Below are 21,904 nucleotides of genomic sequence, written 5' to 3'. Positions count from 1 at the left end.
CAGAGAAAGAAGACAGGAAGCTGTCAATCCCTATTTCAGGGAAAAAGATGAAAAAAATGAGGCTTGGCTAGAGGAAACTTTGAGATCACAGAGAGACAAAAACCCCTCTCCCTCCCAAGACCGAGTTTAGTTTCTTAGCTTCATGTTTGGACAACTCTTTGGAAAGGCACAGTCCGAGATCCCTGTTGCTGTGGATCCTTGGTACTAATGCAAACAGCTCCTTTATCAGGTGCCTGCAATGGTCTTGCTTCAGACCACTGCACTCAGCCATTTCAGGCACAGACCCTGGTCAAAGCAGATATGAAAATCCTGCAGTTCAAAAGAATTTATACTGCAGCAACAATGCACCAATAAACAGATGGGTTAGAAAAAAAACTTGTTTTTTAAAACATGGAGTAAGTTTTCCTTAGTCCTTCTTTTTATTTGTCATGCTGCTTCCTGCCATTGCAGGGATAGTCTGTCTCTCTTATAATGTTTTCTGTCAAAAATTGAAAGAATAAGTTGAAACAGTTGCTTTTTAAGAAACACCGGAGTTTGAATCTGAGCTGCACTGAACCTTGGTGTTTATCTTCACATCCCAACCTACCCACTAGGCCAAGCAGCTTGGAGCTGCCTCATAGAGACTACCATACTTTCATATTATATATGCATTAAAATAACGTAATGGGCCTGACTTAAAAGGACAAAAGTAAAATAATTCTCTGTTTATGGTGGTGCTCCAGCCTTAACCCTTTTTGATGGTACTTTCACTGGCATAAATTAGAGACAAAGTCACTTCATCTGCTGAATTCTTGAACTGGTAAGTCCAGATCTGTGTTGTAACTAATCTTGCACATGAAATCTCCAGCAGTCAGGAGGAAGCAGACATCTGTTCACATGGCTGTCAGGAGTGCTGAACTCCTTTTTTAAAGGCTGTGCAAAACCTACCCATGCCGCATCCGTGTGCACATTCAAAGCAGATCATGTGCTTCCAATAACTATGCTGTTCAGTCACACCTCAAGAGCATAACATTTAGTCCTGCATTTGAATACATTTGTATAATTTCTCATTGTATAAGAAAAGTGCTTTTGATGCACTGAATGGAAATGTGGCATTTTGGCTACCCTCTGGGGACATGACAAGAGGCGGGTATCCATAGCAAGGCTACTGGCAAATGAGAGTCTGTGTGTTTCACACTTGGAGATTTTTCAAAACACTTTGGTTGGCATCTTGTTTGTTAAGAATAAATGAAGAATGAGAAAGAATTACATCTCTTGGTAATATAAATGCCCTCCAGAAAACACTGCCTCTGGAGGTGGGTTTTCCCGCAGTACTGTGAAGTTTCATCCCTCAGAGCTCTGCCATAACCCCAGCCCATGTTTAAAGGAAAGGAGGAGCACCAGAAGAGAAGAAATGCAAGCATGTATGTGTGTGTAAAGAAACAAAAACCCACATAGTTGAAAAGACAAAAAGGAAAGGGAATGGCTTAAGGGAGAAATAGGAAGAAATAGGAAGAAAGAGGAAGTAAAAAAAATGGTGAAGGAGAGGTAATAGAGCCAAAAATAAATGGAGAAGAAACAAGGTGAAAGGTATAAATACCTGCTGTATTAAGTTAAGTTGTATTTAAGCAAAACATATAACAAAGCGATCACTATCTCTCACCGTTAGACTCTGTCAGCTAGGAAAAGGCAGTTATGTATTGGGACAATTGACTGGAGAGGTGATGAAGTCTCTGTCACTGAAGAATTTCAGCAACAGAGTAGTCAAAAATCTGGGGAGTACTGTCAGGTACTGGGCTTTTTATGATCCCTTCCAGCTCTGTTTTCTATGACCTCAGCATCCCAAAGCATATTAGTACATTAAACTGGGAGCTGGAGCAGTACCTCAACTGTGTGAGTATGGGAGACCTGTTTCCGGCCCTGTCACCTGTTGGCTGAAATTCTGCAAGGTCTCAAACAGTAAACAAGACCTATACTTGGAGAAGAAGTCTATGAGGAAGATGAACATACACGAAAAAAAAATAAAAGGAACTGTTTGGTCAGGAGACAACATATTCTTTTGAGATATTGACCCAAGGCCACCCCCTTACACCTTCCTCCTCATTGAGGAGCCCTATCCTGCTGCAAATACTCATTTTGGATTCAGTCTAAAACCAAAGCCCTCATAACTTGAGATAAAAGATCTCAGGGCCCTTCTTGCAAGAGCAGTTATTAATTGCTCTACTGTGCTTCAAACCGAAATAATTTCATTCTACCTTTCAAAGAAAATTCCCCCTAATTTCAGCCAAAAATCACTTTCCCTTCCTGTCCCGGCCTCTCTTGAACAACAGGTGAAGAGTAGCCACAGGTATGAAGTGGCTTGGGCTGCTTCTAGACTGATGTTTATTGCTATGCAAATCATCAGTTACCTCTGCAGTACAAAATAAAGTGTAAATGGGCTTTTAAAAGAAAAGTCTGGAAATGTATCATATTGGGACAAAAGAAAGTTTCGTTCTCCCATCTCTGTCAGTTTGCCAAAGGGAACTAACAAAACCCAGCGTGATAATTTTAGTTGTTTTCCCCTGAAAGGAGGAGGTTTGGCTTGCTCTGTTACTGCTATAGGAGGACACAGGCCTTTAAAGCTGCCTCTCTTCCCTCATGCAAATCTGCTGTATATCCTCCTTTTTTCATTCTGGGCCACCAGGAATGATACTAGTTACTGGAGGAAACTGCTTTTCTTTCTGACATTAATTTAGAGACATTAGATTCATTATTTGAGGGTGTGTATGAGATTCTGGAAGCACAATTTATGTCTGCTATGTTGTGAGATCTTTGGTATGATATTGACTCATTCATTGGCACCTAAGAGAGGGCTGGGGAATTCAGCAAGCTTTCAGCAATCCGGTTTGAGAGATTAAACAGAATTATGGCCCACTCAGGTTTGTCCTAATTTTATTAGATTTTCAGTATTTCTAATTTCATAAACATATGCAGCCAAGTATACAGATGGGGACTGGAAAGATGTGCAAGGACACTCAGGCTCCATAGTCAGCTAATTGGTGGACTAAGTAATAGGGCACTTGAAAAGATTGATAATTTTTTTCAGAACATTTCAGGGTAAGATTCTGTCCCCATTAAAACTGTAACAATTAAGAGAAGAAAGATTTTAGCCTTAGTATTTGTTGGAGCTGGGTAAAGAGATGAGAAGAAGTATGTAATGAAGACAAAATCCAGGATGAAGGATGATGTTTTGGGCAAGATTAATGACTGATTAGTTTTAGCCACAGGAAAAAGATACAATGTCTCAAAAAGACAGAATGACTGGCCCGATCCATATGGTCACATCCAAAGACTTTTGATCAGGGTCACATGCAAGATGGTTAACAGTTTCAAATATTGCCAAGGCAAATGGGAAGCCATTTTTTGTGAACATTGTCATTGATAGCAAATGCCAAGCTTTAATGTTTTCAGAAATATTTTATATTTTCTTTTGGAAAATAAATGTTTTTGCTATGGCTAGGAGAGCTCTTGGGCCACAAGTCAAAGTATGCTGTGGTTATTTCTGGTCAAATGATACCAGCTGAGGTACTGGTATGGCAGTTCATATCACTGCTTTCACATGGAATAATATCCTTGCCTGTATTTGTTAAGGAAATGCTGCTGTTGACTTATTTTCTACTATCAAGGCAGAAGGGAACAGGATAAAAAAGTGTACCCTCAGGAAGCACATCATGGACACAACTCTCAGACTGAATTAGTCCCAGCTGTATTGGATAGTTTTTTTGAAATCTCTGCTGGTAACAGACCTGGAAGATATTTCCCTCACCCTTGTCTGGGCTGAATACTTGATAGGTGAGTAAAATATAGTTTGTTTTTCTTCCTCATGAAAAGTAAAATAAAGTGAGCAAGTAGGTCACATATTTGAACCTGGACTTCTCAGCAAAGGTCTTCAAAGACCTCTCAAAAGACAGAATATTTAGTAAATAGATTGTGAAATATTTTCCAACAACAAAAATGCAAGAGAGATTTAATAATATTGGGACTTGTTGTTCTGTTAAGGACTTTATTTTCTTCTCCCTCCTGTTCAGGCAGTAACCTACAAACTCTGACCACATCACCGGTGTGAAATTGCTGATTAACCTTTTGACTGACAATTAGGACTTCTCTCAACACCAACTGGTAAAGCAAAAGACCGTTAGTAGTTAATATTGGGATATCCCAGCTCCAAATGTCAAAAAGTCAATGAAAAATTAAGCATCTTGCTTTTACTGAGCAACTCGGAAACCTCCCCCACATACATTTCATTTTTTGTGATAAATAAGCCAGACTGCTTGAGCTGAGAGAGATGGGTGTTTTGCTAATGTGTACAGCTGTTAATTGAAAAAGATTTTTTATGCTTGTTCTTCTGGATTTAGCTAAAAGAGAGATTTGTTGGCGAACTTTAGTTCGTCTTGAACACCCCTTTGTCCAAATACGCTATTTAATAATAACACTTTATTCTTTCTGTAACAGCCACGGAGGGATTTTGAGCAGAATACTCATTTTCTTTAAGTCATATCTGCCAGTAATCATTTTTGGCTTAAGATCAGCTGCCATTAATGTGTTTTATGTAAATATAACACCAGCTCTATGCTCAAAACTATTCTCTTTTTTAGGCAAAGGCTTCAGCACAAGCTGGTTCCCCATATCTACCATAAATGCTATTTATCACAGATTTTGGTCTTTAAAACAGAAAGATAATGTTAAAACATGTTGATTACCCTTTCCTTACCACTATCATTCACAAACCATCTTTTCTAATTATGGTATTAGGACATTTACATAACCGGGAAAAGGGTCCTTTAACTACATTTCTATTATGTTTGGCACTTGTGTGAAAGGATATTATATTCATGTGCATTAGAGATTGTTTATAAAAGATCAAGACAATAATAGCAGATCAGACGATAAAGGTTCCCTTTTCTCCTCCCAGACAGGCTGTCTCTGACAGAAGAATACAGTTCATCAAAAGTGTCTGCAGGTTGTCAAACTCAGTGAGATTTGGGGACACTCGGAGGCTGTCATGGCCAACAAGAAGATTTTCTGTAGGGTTCTGCCATCATTCACCCTCAGGAAATAATCACTCACTACATACTGCATGCTCTCATGATACAGCTCTATTTGAGAGAAAAGAGCCATTTTATCAAAGGGCAATATATCCCTTCTCTTGGTCCATGCAGCTTCCATTATCAGACCATAATAAATCATATTTATGTTCTCAGTTAATAAGACTGATTACAGTGCAGGTTACAGGCATGGGAAAAGCAAAGCAGGTGAAAAGATGTTTTAATGAAAATATGATAAGCAAACAGCTTCTTGAGAACATTTCAGGCTGTTATTTGTAATGATCACAGGCAATTTTTGATACATCTTCTTTAGCAATGGTTTAAGCTGCATAAATTGGCTTGCCACTTTATATGTTGAAATAGGAAGAATCCCAGTGTCCTTCTTATGTTGTCTAGAATCATTATATACATTATAAGCATAAAATGAGTTTAATGTATGTGCTTTGAAAAGAAGAGGAAAACAGAAAATCAGGGAAGACTGATTTTAATGCTGCTCAAAATGATTTTGAAATTTTCTACTCATCTTTGTTACTAACAGTGCATTTTCCATGAAATTTAGGAACGACATGTACTGCTTTCATCTCCTTAAAATTAATATACTGCTCTTTCTGTTTTTCTCAATTTCTTCGAAGTTCCTTTTAGAGCACTGTACAAAGAAACAGAGAGAAATTCTCCACTCGACGTTTGAGCATAACTGCTATTAATACTGAGGGGAGTTAAGTGTGTGCCTGCAGAAGAGAATATACCCAGCGCTTCATATTGAAAGGTATGTTATTTAAGAGGTGCAAGCATGTTTAGCTCCAGCATATTCGGCATATTCAAGGCCCAGCTTCCTTAGGATTTTTTAAAGTGATTAAGATCTTTTTTGGTAAGATAAAAGTTCTGCAGCAGTTTGAGCATATAACTGTTTGGAGGGAAGAAGCTGATGGAATGTCGTGCTCTCATCTTGTGAAAAATCTTCTTTTGCAGTTGCTATGCTCAGCATCATACTTTCAAGATGAAGTTAGAAATCTAAGGAAGAATCTCCTGCAGCTGATGTATAATTTTGACCAGGCACCTGAAATTCTACAGCACTTGCAGAATGCTGGTGGCAAATATTTGCTGGTGTTCTGTATCTGCAGAAACTATTCTGGTCCCTAATATTTTCAAAACTCACTCCTAAACAAATTTTAAAGCTCTGTAATTGGCCTGGCACCAGGGAATGACCATGAAATTCCCTTAACCCTTTTAGAGCTCTTCACCAAGAGAAGTGCTCACATGAGAAACAGCAAACTGCTCTTCAAAGGCAATATCCTGCCTATGACAACAGACGTAGATAATGCACTTCATGATGGAACTGCTTGATACAGAGAAAAACATGTTGTAACTGCCTTTACCGTGAAAGGGGTTTAAAAATGCAGCCTGCCAACTCCACAAAAACCGGAGCTGCTATTTCAGTTAAAGGCCAGTGGATTGTATTTTTCATGTCGGTTTTCACTAACCTCAAACATCACTGTTATGACAGACTGTCATCCAGGCAGCGGCACCGCAGTACCATTCGAACAAGCGGGAAGAAAGCAAACATGGAGGAAACTTAACAGTCCAATTAGTAAGCAGGGAGCAGAAGTGTGCATGGGAGTGAATTACTTTTGTATAATGTTACTGATTATTGAAAATGAAACATTTAAAAGAAAATAAACAAAGAATGCTTTCTGAGCCATTGGTGTTTTCTTGGCTGGCCATTTCTCTTTGTTCTGTTTCACGATACCAGCACCAGTGGTTGCAGGGGTGTGCTGGGCCAGATGTCAATCACAATGTCTGACATAAACAAAAATAGCTAAAAAGACATGCCAGCATCTTCCTTTTGTTTTCCCATTAGCTCCGTTTTTCTTTTCATAGGCTGACAAAAAATTACTGCCTCCAAGTGAATTCAGTAATGTCACTATATATCTAATATCTAGGAGACCTTTTGTTTTAGCTTTACTGGGCTTAACCACAAAAGACACTTGACATTGACAAAGAATCTGTCAAATATACAATGATCAGTGCACTGAAATCTCTCATGACAGAAGGGCACTATCACCCCCCCACAGCAGCAGCATCCTGTCTGAGCAAAATACGCTGGAGCACATGTAGCAGCTGAACCATTACAGAACAGGCCATAAGCTGAGATGTGTCTTGTTTAAATTGTCATAGCATATTAACGTAATTAAAACCGCCAAAAGAGTAGAAAAGATAGATGGAAATGTTACATTACTTGTTTCTAGAGATTAACCTCAAGCCAGAACTGAAATACAGAGACACATTTTGGATTTCTTAGAGCTCTAATATGGGCAAAAGCAAGCCTGAGAGTACATCTCTTGAAGTGTGAGACATGAAGTCATAGTTCCTGTATTTACACAATAAAGCAGAAATAGCGTTTCAGACAGACGTGCTGTTTTCTCTGTGATTACAGCTCCCATTGTGGCTGTACTCTGCAAAGCAGCTGTATCATCTCTCAGATACTTCCTTCTCATTCGCCTTTGCCTCTATGCCTGCAAAAGTTTGACAAGCCTTGGGCCTGCCAACACGCAGGTGTCCCTGCCCTCTGCTCCCTCTCCATCTGTGAGCTCAGCTGATGCTTCAGGTGCCCTGCCCCGAAGCAGTGAGCACCTTCCTGGTGGGGGTTGCGCAGCACCCAGCGCCATGGGATGCAGGACTGCAGTTTGGGTTCCCGGGTTGACTGCCCAGTCAGGAAGTCCTTCTACACAGGCGTCATCTCCCCAGTACGCTTGGGGTTGGGGAAGAGAAGCAAAGGCCTGCTGGAGCCAGGCACAGGTAGACCAGCCCTGAGGCTACTCTTGACTTGCACCGGGGACCTGGACAGTGAGATGGGAGGCAGCTAATCAGCAGTTCCTGCTTCTCCTTGCAAAGGAAGAGGTCTGAACAGTAGCTTCAGTTTAAAATCTGACCTTTTAAACATCAGGCTGCATGCATGCTTCTCTGTTGAGTTTACAGATAAAAATACAGAGCTTTTTAAAATTGACCCTGAAAATTAAGTTCACTGCATCAGACAACATATTTTCTTTCCCATGCATTATTACCCATGACAAAGATTATTCAGGCCTAACTAGTTATGATCCCAATTTCTACTTACGCCCTGAGTTATATCTGGTGGTGAAAAACCCATGAAGATCTTTTTATGGATTTGTCCAGATGTCAAGATCAGAACCTGATTCACCCAGAAGCTCCGGACAAACACAGTCGGCTCCGGCAGTTCTGAAAAGAAGCAAAAGAAGTACAGGCTTTTTTCTAACTTAACTGGTACATTCAAGGAGAAGATGCGTGAATCAGGTAGGTCTCATGTGCATTCGTTCTAGTATAACTGAACTGTAAGGACTTGCTCCATTAGCTGATCTGCTTGAAGTAGAGAGATGTTAAATCTGGGCACCAAATTTTGGATGTCCCCACCTTTTCTGTATTTCCCAAATTTAAATCTCAGTTAATGACTTTTCCATATAGAACGTCTCTTAAGTTTCTGGTAAAGGCCTGTAAATGTGCATAACAAGTCAAAAATATGTTATCTACATTTAGTGTTGGCTTTTGGTATCCTCACCGCCAAGTTACCCACAGATGTGTCTCACCTCACATATGTATTTCAGTGTAGTGCCAAGAAAAGAATGGAAAATAACTATGAAGTTAAAGCAGATTCTGGACTCATTAAAGGCAATGAAAACTATGCTTTTACTTCTACTTAGTCATAATAGCAGGGAAAAAAATGGAGTGGAAACAAGCACAACAAAACACCTCTGCCAGCTATCTACAAGCTAACCAAGGCTTCTATTAATGAGGTGATCTGGCATTTTGAGAAAGACAAGTTCTTCCAGAAATGGAAAAAATATGCTGAGTTTTTCCTTCAAATCTGAAAACCTACTGAGAGAGTAAGAAAGTGTTTTTTCAAAAAAAGGGAGAGCAGTCAAACCTTTAATGCTGTCTGTGTTATTAAATACCTACAGTCACCAGTACAGTTCCCTGTTAATGAAATGCTTTTACATGTATATTTGGTAATTATTAAATTCTGATTCTTAAATATTTTACCTACTTTTTTGCTGTATTTACAGATTCATCTAAGTGATTATGAAATACTTGAGAAGGTTATTAATTTCAAATTATAATAACAGAGTAATTGCGAGGTCAGGTCTTCTAAAAGATGACTCAATACTATGGACAATTGCATAGTATATTAAACAGAACAGTACCATTTGTAGAAAAGATAATAGTCCAGATCATGAGATAGCACCAGATTTTACATTATGATCTCCAGATGTCTTTGGGAACTTAATGCACCCAGCATTGGTTCAAGTCTAATCTGTACAGCAGAAACTTGAGTTGTTCCAATTTCGTCCTCTCTGGGGGTTGTGTGAGGAAACTTGCTCTCTCCCAGGCAGGTGCAGAGGACAGGCTGGGGTAGTTTGGCCGTGGTTTGGTAAGAATATTCACTGCATTGCCAACTGCTCCTGGAGTGCCCAGCGGTATCATGTGTGGATCGCCAGCTTCCCATCTCATTTGCCCTTTCCCTGTATGCTCGCCTCCTCACAGACAAAACAGCCTCCCTGTCCTGTCCCCATCCTGAACTGCTGAGGCACCAATGTTTAATTTTGCCTACAATGCCAAAAAGCCCTGAGTTACAGCAGTCTCTCACAACTGTCAGCTCCTGTGACAACTTTGGCGTATTATCAAAGCAATGTGTGTTGATTCATTGGAGAGAGTTGGTGGGTTTTGCCAAACTGAGGTGTCATTTACTTGCTCATAAAGTTTCTGGAGTGAGGGTCTCTGCCACGTGCAGGCAGCTCTCCAGTCATTGCCAGGGTACAGCTTTTGAGTTTGATATGTTGCCTTGAATGTTCTTTGTAAGACAGGGTATGACATGAGCTCCCTGAGCCAGGCCCTAGTTAAAGTCCAGAGTGTTGGGCTAGGGATGAAATCCCTGCTCCTGCCAGCAGCAGGGTGTCAGTGGTCCTTGTGGTGCTGGGAGAGGAGGACACTGGCTGCTGGGTCCACGGCTGCTCTCCAGCAGGAGGATCTGTCCTGCAGGAGATTCACAGCACAGGACAGCCCAGCATCCTATCATGCCCAGAAGGACCACAGCTGTCCAGGAGTTTCTAGTGGGCCACATGTATCTATGAACATGATACAGGATTTGCTCCATTGCATTCCTGGTGGAGAGCAGTTTGAAGCCAAACTGTCCTGGGAGATGGTAGTGGGTAACAACACAAGTACTCTGCCAAGGCATTTGCTTTTCAACTTCAGCACCATTGGGCCAGGGAGTAAAGAGCAGCTCCTGAAACAACAAGTGTCTTTTACATGACACTGCAACACAAAACAGCTTGTGGCTACTTGTACTCCATGGAAATCTTTAAAAAATCGTCAGTTTGGGACTTTGTGAGTTTTTCTCTGGAGTCAAAAATTCAGTGCAAGTGCACAAAAGAGTGTGATGAGAGCATTTCAGCTCCTTCAGCTCTGTGCACAAAACCTCTCAGGGTTTCAGATAGCATTTTAGCATTTCTTGCAGTCTTCAAATGTTGTGCTGTACAAGGATGTGCTTATACATAATTCTGTAATTGAAATGGCATGTTTACTGTTCTATTTCATGCTTGATTGTGTTTTTTAAACACCTTTACTCACGCTGTTAGAAGTGGGATTATAATTAAAATGTCCTGTTGAACACCTTGTTCAGTTCAATGAAGGCATAACAGAAGTATAAATACTTGTTCTCATTGACTGTATGATGTCAGCACAACCAACGCCAGTAAATGTCACAAAACAAATCTCTCCTTTGCCAAAGCATCCAGCAAAAGGGAAGGGGAAACAGAAGCTGTGGCTGGGAAGAGAGGAGACCTATTTCTTTGTGGATAGGAAATATTTTGAGATACTGTTAACCTCATGGGTACAGTAAACCTGAAGAATGGCCAAAGAGGCCTTCTAATTTTTGGTAGAATACCAGAAGGAGTTTGAAGTGAACAATACCACTCTTATATAAAGTCTTTTCTCTGACAATTCCAAAGTATTTTCCAAGCATAAGTAAATTAAGCCTTAATAAGCTGATTTTTGTTGCTGTAATACCTATGGTATGGCTGTGTTAACTAAGGCATAGAACAATTGACTGATTTAGCCAGAGTTACTGGCAAAAATCAGACTGGAATTTGTTTCTTTACTCACAGTCCCTTGGCCTAAAGATTAGGCAGTACTTCCTCTTTTTACAGTTGCCATTAGGAAATGCTGAAGCTGACTGTAAAGTATGAAAGAATAACTTATACTTCTTATCATTGCTGTTTCCTTGAGACGTGTGCAGATATGCAGGCTTCGTGTTTTTATGGGGAGACTGAATTACAACACAAAGTCCAAATGTTTCTGAGTCAAAGGGCTTAAAATCCAACTCTACACCCAATCCACATTGCACTGTGTTCAGGTTTAGTGTTTGTCCTAGGCAGATAAAGATGCTGACCGTAAACTTGAAACTGAACCCTTGCCTGGAGTTTGAATCCAGTTTTATGATTACAGTTTGCTGCTGGATCAAGATTTGTCACTCTCCCTTCCTATGATAATATTATGACAGAAGCACTGTTGTTCTCCAGTCCACAGTTAGGGCACTTTTTTGCATGACAAAACTGGTTTAGTTTTCTTCACGTTTTCTCTTGTACTCTAAGTTACCAACAATGATGAGATTCCCACCCATTCTGGCAGGAAATTGTTCAGTTTTAAGGAGCTTTAATTAACTTTACAGCTTGAAATCCCAGGTAAGTAGAGGGGCTCCGAAGTTTAGTCTTATGTTTGACACTCATATAGGCAATTCACTTGTACGTCTTGGCTCAGTTTCCTCCTCTGTAAAACAGGGAGAACAATGTCTGTGCTCCTTGTGTATTGATGTAATAGGATCTTAAGCACACCACATACCAGGCTCTACAGTGCACATAAACCATGAGATTTTAGGTTTGTGTCCTTTCACTGGCTGAAAGAGGGCTCTCAAAACCACTCCCAAGGTGTTTAATATATCCATGCCAGAACAGGACTCACAAGTTAGTGGCTGCCTCCCTGGGAAAGCTAGCATGATCTTTATGAAGCAGGTACGTAAACAGACACAAAGAGAGTGTAACGCATGCTTGGGAAATGCCCAGTTTCGGGTCCCTCAGCTTTCAGCTTGGAAGAAGTTGGGCATGGAGACGGTTTGCAGGATTTGGTCTTTAGAAGGAAAAGCAGTGAGAAAGTGACAAAGTAGGAGGTTTTCTTTCTTGGATGAGGGATAGAGAAGGGTATGCAGGGCAGTCCTGCCTAGTCCAGAGAAGAGCTTCACCATCAGGGATATGGCTACTGAAACGCACAAGGCTGTTTTGTCTAGGGGGATTGCAACAAAACTTAGTGAATTTATTTGAATGTCTCATTATATGTACAGGTGCAGCTCTACACACCCACACACGCTGCATTTATTTCAGTGTACGATCATATAAATACCTGCAGGTGCGACACTGAAGACGTGCCCGTGCTGAGGCATGAATATGGAGTTCCACATCTGTACTTACTGCCTTGTTCACACAATGAACCAGGGCAGTCAGGGAGTTCACTTCCACCTCCCACATGTACTTTAAAACTAATTCCAAAGGAAATTCAGTACTATATTTAACAGGATGTCAGGGCACAGAATCAAAATATATAAGGTATGGAAGTATGGAACTGTCATTATTATTCCACTGTATTGCACATGTATATACAAAATTAGGAAGGAATTAATTTCAGATAAAGTAAGGCCAGATCAGGTTAGCGTATGGTCTTAAATACATAAAACTGGAATTTAATGTGCCTTTTGGGGCATCTAAAACTTCAGTTGGCCTTTAGTACAGTGGCTGGTTTCTCTCTTATGGCACACAGAGATGCTTCCTTGTCTATAGTACTGTCAAACAGTCCACAATACATAGGGGGCAAATCATGGCGGTGGCAGAAACCATGGTTTTGAATTCACTGACTTATGTGCATGTAAAAATCGCAATCACAGGATTGCACTTATGCAGCTGGTTGCATTAAATATTAATCTGATGATAACTGCCTGGCTATAAATGTCCTCCTCCCAATGTCAAAAATTTAAAACAGCTACAGGATATAAATTGGGGACAACATCTTGCATGTGATGGCTGCCTGCAGAGACTCAAGGTTGTGAAAGCTTCTTACTTTTTATAAGGCCTTTAGTGGTAACTTTTGTTTTCCAAAGAGAAAAATTAGCCTACCAAAGTTCCTTTGAACATCGCAGCAGACTTTCATAGTGTTAGCTGTGAAAGTAATGGTGTCACATTCCTAATAAGGGTATATGGGAACTGTTTTTTAGGAGTCCCCACTGCTTGCTTTGTGGAAACCACCTCAGGATGCTCTGGGATTATTTGGCAATAACTTCTTTTTGCTCCATGACTTCACAGGGCTTCTTTGTTATCTTCTGTTCAGTATATTCCTTTGAAGGTCTAGGGAGAAGATGTGAAACTCAAGAGCGTTCAGTGAAACCATGTTTACATCCCCATTACAGCTAAGGACAGGGAATGAGTTTTTCTGTGACAGAAGGTGTGGAGGAATCGTAGTGCCCAAAATTCAATTCAGCAAAAAAATTAGATAATGCTGTCCCGGCAAAGGAAGGGGTGAGAATATGATCAGTGAAGCCTTCACAGGAAGCAAAAGAGGAAAAAAGGACAAATTTTTGTTTCTGATATGAATGTCAGTGCTTTGTCTGGAAGGCCCATGGCTGCCACTTGTGACCCCTGATAGTGAATGGGCTCAGCACAGCGCAGGGGAGAAGGGACCAGAAGGAGCTGGGGCAGTAGAAGAAACAGCACTGTGCTAACAAAGTTTCGTCCAGGCAAATTTAGCTCCCTGGGTTAACCTGGGTATCCCTCCGTGACACACACATTTCCGAGTCACAGCATGCTGCAGTTATTAGCACCTGGCAGGCTCCTCAGCAGGAGCTGTGCCCAAGAGCCTTTATTTCATCCGCTGCGGTTGATAAGAGTGTGGCAGTTTCTTTTTCCTGAGACTTCGCTATGACAATCTGCGCTTTAGTAACCACGAGATGAGCTCACTGTGAAGTGCTCTGTTGGTGTTACAGCCAGAGACAACTGAGCGCAGACTGTGTCTACCTGCTTACTGAGTAGTGGGGCACGCGAGGAGCCCATTTCTCAGTAATTGGTGCTAGCTGCCAGCTAGCATTCAGCAAGACTTGCAGCGTTTGCACAGACCTTACAGTCCAGAATGGCCCAGGATTGTTCTTTTCTTATAATCGGATGGCAGCTCTCTGCTTTACAGATCAACCAGAAGAAGTTTTCTTGGACTCAAAGCCACCTGGAAGAACAGGATCTCTTCTGAGGAATTCAGCCACGTATAAGAGACTTCGTTACTAGGATTATATATTCAAGTGACTCTGCTGCTTTTGCTGGATTGCAGGTGTCTTTCCCCCCCACCAGCCACGGGAGAAGAAAATGACAACTGGAATTTGTGGCAGATGACACAAATGACTGCCTGATGGTGTGAAACCTTAAAGAGGTCTTTCAAGATGAGCTCCTCAAGTGCTTTCTTACTCTAAGGATCACAGAAAAAGCACTTGGGTAGGGATTGCAGAGAGGCAGAGAAGGATGAATCTCTCCAAAAGAGACTGCATGAATATATATTTAAGTTACATCTCAGTTTGCAGCTTTAACTTGGAGAAAATCTTTTGTTCTCTTGGTACCAACTATTGATATTATTCACAATGATTCAAAATTATAAGCAACCAGCATAATGTGTTTTTAGATACATATGCACAGATATATGAAACGTTTCTCACTTCCCCTCTCAGCTAACTCTGTGTTTGCACACAACTTATACATGTGCCATGTAGTTATACATACATATAGTAAAGGGTAACGCAAGATACAGTAAAGTAGGAAGCAGGATTGTCCAAAACAGTGGTATTCTGCCTTCCCCAGGAGCAGCACAGGCCTGTTCCTGCTGCACAGCAAGCCAATCGGACCGGGGATACGCAGGGGAGGGGGGCAAAAAGAAGCTATTTTCACCCAATTTCACAATATTGCAGATCCCCGCAATATTATCTTTTATTTTTTAAAAAATTACAGTGTAGAGCAGCTCTAGTCCCACAAGGTTAACAAACTGGTTAAAGGTATGCAAACGACGTGCTCTCTCCAAGCAACCAAACCGGGCTTAATTATCACCTTTAAAGTTAAAAAAAAAAAAAAGTATCTTTTGCACTGTACCTTAAAAAGCCAATAACCCGCTGTAACGGAGGAGGAGTAAAAGGGCACCTCCGCGGCTCCCCCGCCCCCCGCGCCCGCAGCGGCCCCGGCGCGGTTCGCCGCGGCGCCCGGCAGGTGGCGCCCTTGCTCGCCGAGTGACCGGCGGCGCGGGCGGGCCCGAGAAACACCCTTCCCCCCGCGGCCCCCCCCCTTTAATTTAGGAAGTATCATAACTAAAGTGTTTTCAACTTATTATTATGCATGAGTAAAAATTCCATGAATGTGTAACATTTTCGCCTGTATTTCCCCTTTTTTTTATAACATCATTTAAATTCCTCATTAATAATTTAAAAATGTTCTGGATTTTAATCACTTTTCTCATCACTAAAATATCTGATGGAGAGATCTTTTCTGTTTCCTGAAGGTGAGATAGAGGGAAACCATCTGGGAGGAGAAAAGAAGAATGGGAAACTGCTGGGAGCTCAAAGGTAGGCATTGCCCAGCCTGGTCTTGTTAGTCCGTTGAAGGGTAATTAATTAATTAATTAATTATCGCAAGTTTACCAAACCTGAGGTTTGAGAAGGTCACCATTAATAATTTTTTTTTTTTAAAAAAAAAGGTTTTTTGCATGCAAGTTTAATTATGGCGGTATTTGTCTGATAGCGTGTTGCTGTAAATAAAAGAGATAAAAGCAGCCCTTCATTTGAGTAGCTCTAGAGCTGTGAAATATGTACCTAATTAAAACTATTGGTGTAAGAGGCTAATAAAATACATGTGCCTACTAGATGTCTTATTCTAATGAATCTCGGCTAATTTGCTGTGAGTGATGAATTTTGGTGTTGGTGGTAGGGGCTGAATAATTACAGAATCCATCACGAGGCGCAGGGGCTCGTTAAGGGTTGCTCGGGTTGGGCCGGGGCACCGTCCTCTGCCTGGACGTGGCCGTGGCCGCGCGCAAGGCGTTTGGGGACGGTCTGGGCACGCGGGGCTCCTCCCAGCTTAGCGCCCGGGCCCCTTTCTTCCCCTTCACCCAGCAGCAGCGCGAAGCGGGCCGTGGCACGTGCTGCCCCGGCCCCAACCCAGCGCAGACGGGTTGCGTAAAGCGTTTCACACGGAGCTTTGGTTTTGCGCCAGCAGCTAATCACAGTCTTAATTCTGAAAAAAACCACGAGGTCTGGTTTCCAGGCGTCCTCCCGCTGGTTTCAGCTGGGGACGTGGCCTCCCGGCTCGCCTGAAACCAGGCCTTGCCTCTCGCCCTGCGTGCTTCAGCTGTAGCGTCGAGGCCGCGGCGTGACTGCCGCCGAGCGCGGCCGGCGCTCGCAGGGGCGGCCGGCTCTGCCCCAGCCACCACGGGAACAGCCGGCTCTGCCCCAGCCCACGGCTGAGCCTGGAGGCAGTTTGCTTTGTGCAGGGCTGCGCTCTCAAATCCATTCAAATTCGACTTGTAAATCTGCAAAGAAGTTAAATGAGTGAAAATGTGCGCGTTGACAACCCCTACAGTGAGAGCTAGCAAGCTCCAATGCGGCTCTTTGGAGCAATGGTGGCTCGTTGGGAGAAAGGATATATTCTGAAAGAACCTGGATAATAATAAAGGGGCTGGTTAAGCAGAGAAAGAGCCCTCGGAGTAGCACATATTTTTATTGCTTTTTTGCAATAGAGTAGAGAAAACATCCGAAGGCTAAATGTCTATTGTTGGCTTTCCCATAGTCACCAACAACTGAGTATTTAAATGCTTGCACGTGCATATGGTCTGTCAGCTCCTTCCGGTTATCAGCAATGTGGAAGAGCCAGTCAGTGGGGCTGCAACGCTGGCGTGCCCAGTCTTCGTCTGGGGCCTGGGCAAATCCACAGGGCCACAGCCTTGCATTTCCTCACCCCATCTGACATACAAGGGCTTTACTTAACAACCAATCCATTTGGGCTTTGCTCTCTGGCCCAGGGTGAGATGTAGTGTGTTAAAATGACTCTCTAAAATTGTTTGGTAGTTGCAACCACTGAAAGCACTTTTTGGCAATTTCTGACTTGCACGTGAATTTGACTTTTTTTTTTAAGTGCTACATCTGCAGTTTTTCTGCAGAATGAAATTTTCACAATAGCCAATATCAGCTGGATAGACAGGTAGAATTTGTGTTATTTCCATTGCAAAGCCTACTTTTTCATAGGGAAGGGACTGTTTCTCATGGTTGTACAATATATTAATGGGATAGATTGAGAATAGGATTGAGGAGAACTAGACTCAGTTACTGTCTCCACCAAGGACTCACTATTTGACCTTAGGCAACTCGTTTAGTCTTTCTGGGAACCTGGTTTCTCCATCTGTAAAAAAGCAATATTAGCTATATCAAAGGAGACATTCATCAATATCTGGAAGTGGCTTTAAGATCTCAGATGTAAGTGTTAACTATTGTCACAAAAATGGAGTCTGTTGTGCTTTTCCAGCTGCAAAAATCTGGGTTTTTTTTTTCTACCGAGAGAATCCTTTCTGTATTGCTCAATTATCAATGATCATTTTAATATAATTTTCTGTGTCTCAGTTGCATCTTACATGTTTGTGTGATTTTTGTGGTCACATATCTTGTCTCTTTCTGTATAAAATGTATGTTATCACTTTTCCTTTCAGCTTCTCTGTAATTACCAAAAATAGTTTTAACCTGTTAAAACATTTTTGAGTTGTCAACTTGGTATGGTATTAAAACCTCATTACACCACAGCAAACCTTCCTGTGCATTGTGTTTACCTTCTGATAACATTTCTAATAGAAAGCCAAATGCCAGCAGAATGAAGGGGATACTTGCACTGTTGGGTCCAGTGTGACTTTGCATAATAAAAATATGCAAAAATAAGTGACACTCCTGCAGAGCTTTCCTTTAGAGAGAGAGAGAGAGAGAGAGAGAAGGAGGGAGGGAGGGAGGTAACGTAATCAAATTGCTTCTTCTGCCTTTTCTTCTAGTAAGAAAATCTGTGTGCATGTTTTCTGGAAAGGCTTTATATGTGCTGTGGTCTCGGACCTGACTGCAGGGATTCTGGCACCTGTGCAAAGTTCTTTTGATTTCAGCATGACTCCACTGACAGACGCCAGCATAGGGGACTGCCCTGTTTTACAGGATGATAGGCCAAGGCCCTCTGCCAGGCCTAGAACTGAGGCATGCTGAACTGGAGTTCCAGATAGAGTAAGAGCTCAAGAGCTAAGCTAAGCTAAGCTAAGTTACTATAACAAAACCTGAGGCAGCAAAAAACTCTCCACCCAAAGTACACTTCCTAAATGTTGATAGCAGATGGCCCTTCCATCCAACAGCCTGGGGATGTGCTGACTTTTCAGTCTCAGTGTTACTTGTTCTCACATCATAGGACTTCTGATTCTTGATTTTTTAATGAGCTTGACCTGATGAGCTAAGATAAACATGCTTTTAAAATAAATTCCAAGTGTAAAGATTGTTAGTAATTCTGTTGTTCAAACTCACCGAGACAGTTAGTATGATTTCCTTTTTCCTTGGCACCTAAGCAAAATCTGGCCTAGATTTAATTCTTCTGGTCAGATGAGGGAGGAATCTCAGCAGAGGTGACCAGTAGTGCTGCTTGAATACAGTGTTCTGCAAACTCTGCTTTTGTGCAGTAAGTGATCAGATAATGTTCCATCAAGATTTTCTCTTTTCCTATGCCCCCCACCTCTATTCACTAGCTTAGTCTGCTTTTTCCCACCTTTTCCTCAGCCTCCTCTGTGAAGCCCAAAGACACCTGGCAATGGTAGTCATGCTGCTGAGATCACCTGCTTGCAGAACATCTGACTGAAGAAGTCTGCCTGTTTTCAGTACTTCACAGAACTGAAACAACAACTTGGGATCCATGTGCTGTTGCCTGGCCAAGTGTATGAAGAGAACTGGTTTGGACTAGTGGCAGCGGAAGGGAGCTGTTTATGAATGGACTCAGTCTGCAGGCACATGAGGTCTGAAAACTTGATAAGCACAAGACTTCATTCCTCCAGGTCAACACTGCTGTTTTGGAGTCTGCATTTTCAGGTCACAGTCCTGTCAGGTCAGCAAGAGTCATGCAGTGTGAATTGTGCCAAAGCACACTTGATAGTGGTGCATGAATATTTAGCATCTGTCTTTATTATCAGCTTCATTTCACATTTTGACAGGCTTGTCATTACACACCTTCTTTGACGACCTACTAGACAAAACCTCAAAGTTTTTTGCTTTTGTTAGACACCATGCAATGACCCAAAGTTAGGTCTGTGGAAGCTTTTGTGTCACCCCCTCTCTTGGAGCTGTCTTCCAGGAAATCATTTCTGTTTGGACCAGAGTCTCTCCTAATGAGGGAAAGGGTGGAAAAAGTCCTTCCATCTAAGCAGTGGCTACCCCAGACATAGTCCCAGAGTCAGACTGCTTGCTGTCTGAGCTGTGGTGCTGCTTACAGGAGCACATGCATTTGTTCATTGACTGATCATCAGTTGGAACATATGGATGGAATCTGACTCCTAACCTGTGGCTCATGTCTTTGTTCTAGACCTGGCACTAACTGGTGGGCCAAACTGCCTTTACCCTCATCTGTTTAACTTGTAGAATAGTTCTTTGGCATACATCCAAACTGAATATGGTATGGAGGAAAAGGTCTTCAGGTTCCCAGAGTGTATATACATATGTGATCAAATCCTCAGCTCATTAAATTAGTATGTGCAGTGGAGACCAGCTAGATTTATGTTTTCATCTATTCAAGGTTAAATTGGATTGAAAATTCACACTGTTTAAAAAGGAGAGCTGAGATTCTTGCTTATATTTGAGTTCCTCTAAATTAGAAGGCACATGACTCTAAGCTTCATGGACCTGAAAATCTGTGAGTTAATATGATGCCTATACCACTGATTTCACTGAAGCCTTTTGTACCAGAAACCACATGTACACAGCCTCACATTGCGAAGCAAGATTAATTTAGCTGTTGGCAAATTATGCTCTGTATAAGAATGTTCTGTGAATAACTTGGATTGCAAATTTTACTCCTTAATATTTGCAATGCAAAGTGCCAGTAATATGAACAGAGCACTACTGGTTTAAGTTCAACTTTGCAGAAATAGGAATGACAGGTACCCCAAAAAAGTAGATAGATGGTGGAGAATTAAACAACATAAGGCCTACTGAGTCAGATATTAAAAGCCTCGTGATAAATTAGAAGATAGGTATAAAAGTAGCTGCAAAGATTTTAGAACTGCAGCCCCCCTCTTTGAACTGTTATTGCAGTAGCTGGAGCAGAGCAAACTTCCTATGATCTACCTAGCTTGGAGGACTGAACCACTGTGGGTGACAAATTAACTGTATGTAGGCTCAGTTTTTGACATGCTTCCAAACAGCACCAATTCATCTGATGCAAGTCCCTAAAGGATGGTAACCTGGAACGTGGGTATTAAGCTATTACCCTGTGGTGAAAGGCACTGTATATTGTCCTAGTGATCCCTTACATGCAGTTGCTCTTCAACTTTCTCACTTTTATGTTGGTAAAAATTTTGATTACTTTCTTAGCATTTGCAAATCCTGTGTGTAAGAAGCTAAGTAGCATAGATTACAGTTTTCTATTGGCCCAGAAACAGTAAAATCCGTATGGCTCTTATACTGTGGTTCCTGTTAGTTACTTACCAGTAGCTGTTATTTTTCACAAGCACATAGATACATCTCTGCAGAGATTATCTTTGCACCAGTAACAAAAGATATTAAGTGTTCCTTACTCATAGTAGTGAGATATAAAGAGATCTCTTAACTGACTCTTCTTGAACTTTGATGATTTTTCCTTGAGTTCTATTCAGCCTTAAGACATTTGCATCCTTCCACATGTCTGGATTGGTTCCAGTCTTGTATGTTCATGTGTTCTCCTAGGCCAAACAAAATTCCTTCCTGGTGTCTAGCTGCCATTTACTAGCTGAAGATTATGCCACATTTTGCTGCTTGCCCCTGGTGCCTCCCCATAGCTCTGCCATCAGAGGAGGCCAAACAAGCATTCCCTAATGCACTACAAGCAAAGCCAGCCGGGTTAGCTCATATCCATATTTGTCACCAGGTGAAATTAATCTGGCTGACTTAGCTTGAAACAGATTAGGAGGCCATTTGTGATCCCTCCTGCTAACACAGCAGAGTGTGGGGGACTTGGAAGGCAACAACAAGCACTGGAGACAGTGCTGTCATCTCCCAGAAGAGCATGTCTGCAGCCTCAGGTTTTCTCAGCACTCCCATCCTTGAACCCAGGCTTACACCCCTCAACTTTCATGCTTTTTTTACATACCTTGTCTTTATTTTTACCTCAGTGGCCTCAACAAAAAGACATCTTTTGACATCTTAAATGAGTCTTCTCTGTTCGGCTTGCTCTGTCTGTTTTGGTGAATTAAATTTGTGTCTTTGTATCAAGTTCCTTTAGCTCATCTCTTTCAGTTCCAGCTCTTACTTTCCATTTGCCTTCATTATACCTTGCCATCCTTGAACTGTTCTGAACTCTTGTGTCACATCCTCCTGTACAATATTCAGATCTACTAATTCTCTGCCTAATTTTATCATGGCTGATGGAAAAACCTTTGCTGCAGCACTAGCATGGAGAGGACAGACCTCTCTTCTGTTTTCCACGTTCCTTCTCACTCTTATATAA

The 21,904-nt window shown here is 41.7% G+C and overlaps 1 long non-coding RNA gene across 1 annotated transcript in view; it reads right to left on the bottom strand.

Moving 5' to 3' along the window:
• Positions 1–21,904, bottom strand: part of LOC136992510 (uncharacterized) — a 39,511-nt gene that overhangs the window by 3,814 nt on the left and 13,793 nt on the right. Inside the window, exon 3 of the long non-coding RNA XR_010884797.1 lies at positions 8,179–8,300. This is a non-coding gene — a long non-coding RNA (uncharacterized lncRNA). The remainder of the gene's footprint in view (positions 1–8,178; positions 8,301–21,904) is intronic.

Source organism: Apteryx mantelli, chromosome 8 (assembly GCF_036417845.1).
Source record: "Apteryx mantelli isolate bAptMan1 chromosome 8, bAptMan1.hap1, whole genome shotgun sequence".
NCBI classification, from domain to species: Eukaryota; Metazoa; Chordata; class Aves; order Apterygiformes; family Apterygidae; genus Apteryx; species Apteryx mantelli.
Note: the sequence above shows the minus strand (reverse complement) of the source record. Positions and strands in the feature narration are given on the sequence as shown.